General features: G+C 46.3%; 1 pseudogene; it reads left to right on the top strand.

Moving 5' to 3' along the window:
• LOC119301444 lies at positions 1-3,334 on the top strand (annotated as a pseudogene).
• The last annotated feature ends 656 nt before the right edge of the window (positions 3,335-3,990 follow it).

Below are 3,990 nucleotides of genomic sequence, written 5' to 3'. Positions count from 1 at the left end.
ATGAGCCAGCAATGGATGTACGATGACCGATGCTCTCCCCAGTTCGTTGAGGGCGTGCATACTTTTCTGCTTGCGGCTGAGGCAAACAAGCGGGCGGATGGTTTTATGCCTTGTCCATGTGCTCGCTGTAAGAATGGTCACAATTACTCTACGTCAAGAACCATTCACGTCCACCTGTTTAAGTCCGGTTTCATGCCCCATTATAATGTTTGGACCAAGCACGGAGAAAGAGGGGTTATGATGGAAGACAATGAAGAAGAAGAGGACGACGACAACTATCCTGGCCATGGGTTCCCTGAATACGATGATACAACAATGGGGGAAGAGCTGAGCCGGTAATGCGGGAAGAAGCTGAGCCGGCAATGCGGGAAGAAGCTGAAGAAGAGGCATCAGATGAGCCCGTTGATGATCTAGGTCGGGCCATTGCCGATGCAAAGAGAAACTGCGCAAGTGATTTGGAGAAGAAGAAGTTGCAGCGCATGTTAGAGGATCACAAAAAATTGTTGTACCCGAATTGCGTAGGTGACAAGAAAAAGCTGGGCACCACACTGGAATTGCTGCAATGGAAGGCAGAGAATGGTGTATCTGACAAGGGATTTGGAAAATTGCTGGTAATGATAAAGGATATGCTTCCAAAGGACAATGAATTGCCCGAGAGTACGTACGAAGCAAAGAAGGATGTCTGCCCTCTAGGGTTAGAGGTGCAGAAGATACATGCATGCCCTAATGATTGCATCCTCTACCGCGGTGAGTACGAGGATTTGAACGCTTGCCCGGTATGTGGTGCATTGCGCTATAAGATCAGCCGCGATGACCCTGGTGATGTCGAGGCCGGCGCCCCAGGAAGAAGATTCCTGCCAAGGTGATGTGGTATGCTCCTATAATACCACGGTTGAAACGTTTGTTCCAAAACAAAGAGCATGCCAAGGCGATGCGATGGCACAGAGAAGACCGTAAGAAAGACGGAAAGTTGAGAGTACCCGCTGATGGGTCGCAGTGGAGAAAAATCGAAAGAAAGTATGGGAAGGAGTTTGCAGATGACGCAAGGAGCGTATGGTTTGGTCTAAGCTCAGATGGCATTAATCCTTTTGGGGAGCAGAGCAGCAACCATAGCACCTGGCCTGTGACTCTATGTTTGTATAACCTTCCTCCTTGGTTGTGCATGAAGCGGAAGTTCATTATGATGCCAGTGCTCATCCAAGGCCCTAAGCAACCCGGCAATGACATTGATGTGTACCTAAGGCCATTAGTTGAAGAACTCTTACAACTGTGGAATGGAACAGGTGTACGTGTGTGGGATGAGCACATGGGGGAAGAATTTGACCTAAAGGCGTTGCTGTTCGTGACCATCAATGATTGGCCTGCTCTCAGTAACCTTTCAGGACAGACAAACAAGGGATACCGCGCATGCACGCACTGTTTGGACGATACCGACAGTATATATTTGGCTAATTGTAAGAAAAATGTGTACCTGGGACATCGTCGATTTCTTCTGAGCAGGCATCCCGTAAGAAAGAAAGGAAAGCATTTCAAAGGTGAGGCGGATCACCGGACGAAGCCTGGCCACCGTACTGGTGCTGATGTACATGATATGGTCAAGGATTTGAAGGTGGTCTTTGGAAAGGGTCCTGGTGGACAACCTGTTCCGAATGACGCTGACGGACGCGCACCCATGTGGAAGAAGAAATCTATATTTTGGGACCTGCCCTATTGGAAACACCTAGAGGTCCGCTCCGCAATCGATGTGATGCACGTGACGAAGAATCTTTGTGTGACCCTGCTTGGCTTCTTGGGCGTGTATGGGAAGACAAAAGATACACCTGAGGCACGGGAGGACCAGCAACGTATGCACGGAAAAGACGGCATACATCAGGGTCATGCAAGCTACGCTCTTACCAAAGAAGAGAAGGAAATCTTCTTTGAATGCCTGCTCAGTATTAAGGTACCGTCTGGCTTCTCGTCGAATATAAAGGGAATAATAAACATGGCAGAGAAAAAGTTCCAGAACCTAAAGTCTCATGACTGCCACGTGATTATGACGCAGCTGCTTCCGGTTGCATTGAGGGGGCTTCTACCGGAAAATGTTCGATTAGCCATTGTGAAGCTATGTGCATTTCTCAATGCAATCTCTCAGAAGGTAATCGATCCAGAAATCATACCAAGGTTACAGAATGATTTGGTGCAATGTCTTGTCAGTTTCGAGTTGGTGTTCCCACCATCCTTCTTCAACATCATGACGCACGTCCTAGTTGACCTATGCGAAGAGATTAACGTTTTGGGTCCTGTATTTCTACACAATATGTTCCCCTTTGAGAGGTTCATGTGAGTCTTAAAGAAATATGTTCATAACCGTGCTAGGCCAGAAGGAAGCATCTCCAAGGGCCGTCAAAATGAGGAGGTCATTAAGTTTTGTATTGACATTATTCCTGACCTTAAGCCGATTGGTGTTCCTAAATCGCGGCATAAGGGCAGACTGGATGGAAAAGGCACGCTAGGAGGGGAACAAATAATATGTATGGACAGACATTCTCTCACTGAAGCACACTACACAGTTCTACAGAATTCCGCCTTGGTGGCTCCGTATATGGATGAACACAAGAATTTGCTACGCTCCAAACACCCGGAGCGGTCTGATGACTGGATTACACGTGAACAAACTAGGAGTTTCGCCAGCTGGTTGCAAGCACGTACCATGCATGACACCTCTATTGAAGATGACATGTACTTGCTGTCCCAGTTACCGTCTTCGAATATAATGACTTTCAAAGGGTACGAGATAAATGGTAATACATTTTACACGATCGCCCAAGATAAGAAGAGCACCAACCAAAACAGTGGTGTCCGCTTTGATGCAGAAACCAAGACGAGAAAGGAAACATATTATGGTTATATACAGGACATATGGGAACTTGACTATCGACGTGGTTTGAAGGTCCCTTTGTTTCGGTGCAAATGGGTCAATATGACACGAGGCGGGGTAACGGAAGACCCACAGTACGGAATGACAACAGTGGATCTCAACAATCTTGCGTATGCAGACGAACCATTCGTCCTAGCCAATGATGTGGCACAGGTTTTCTATGTGAAGGACATGTCTACCAAGCCAAGAAAAAGAAAAGATAAGGAAGCGAATGCATCGTACGATGAGCCAAAGCGGCACATAGTTCTTTCTGGGAAGAGAAACATCGTGGGAGCGGATGACAAGACAGACAAGTCAGAAGATTATGAAAAGTTTGATGAAATTGCTCCATTCACAGTGAATATTGACCCGAGAATCCCGTTAAATGATGAAGATTTTCCATGGTTACGGTGCAAAGGGACACATGCGAAGAAAAAGTTTCACACCCAAAAATCTGGGATGTGATCGGCTTCACTAGCTATCATCACTTTCTTCTGTGTTTCACACCCAGAAGGGAATCTCTGTAATAGTTAGGGTAGTTAATTATGTGTTTTGGCATTTGAAACACGAAGAAATTTTATGTGCAAACAAATTCTTTCATGCCTTTACTGATTTTTAAAGTTAAGTTATTCACAAACTAGTGATTCACACTAATTTTAAATAATTCAAAATTTAAACTATTCAAATTTGAAAACTACGAGCACTAACAAAAAATTTGTAATTTTTTGTACCTAAAGCAAAAATATTCACAAAGAAACTCTAAATACACAAAAAAACAACTCAAAAATAAATAAAGCAAAAAAAAGCCCGCCTACTAGGCTAGAGCGGCCTGCATACGACTAGAAACCCAACCCGTTGTTGGGCCAGGATGCAGGCCCGCAAAGGCCCGTAGGCCCACGGGGCAGCACAACATAGGTAGGCCCAGAAGGCCTGCATTTGAGAGGAGCTCGAAGGAGCAGCCGCGGCTGGGTTTATAAACCAGTGCGGCTGCCCTTCGCTAGGCGAGGTGGGACTAAACTTTGCGCCCTCGCCTGGCAGCGCACCCCCCTTTAGTACCGGTTCGTGGCACCAACCGGTACTAAAGGGGGGGC

The sequence above is a fragment of the Triticum dicoccoides genome, chromosome 5A (genome assembly GCF_002162155.2).
Source record: "Triticum dicoccoides isolate Atlit2015 ecotype Zavitan chromosome 5A, WEW_v2.0, whole genome shotgun sequence".
Taxonomy (NCBI): domain Eukaryota; kingdom Viridiplantae; phylum Streptophyta; class Magnoliopsida; order Poales; family Poaceae; genus Triticum; species Triticum dicoccoides.
Note: the sequence above shows the minus strand (reverse complement) of the source record. Positions and strands in the feature narration are given on the sequence as shown.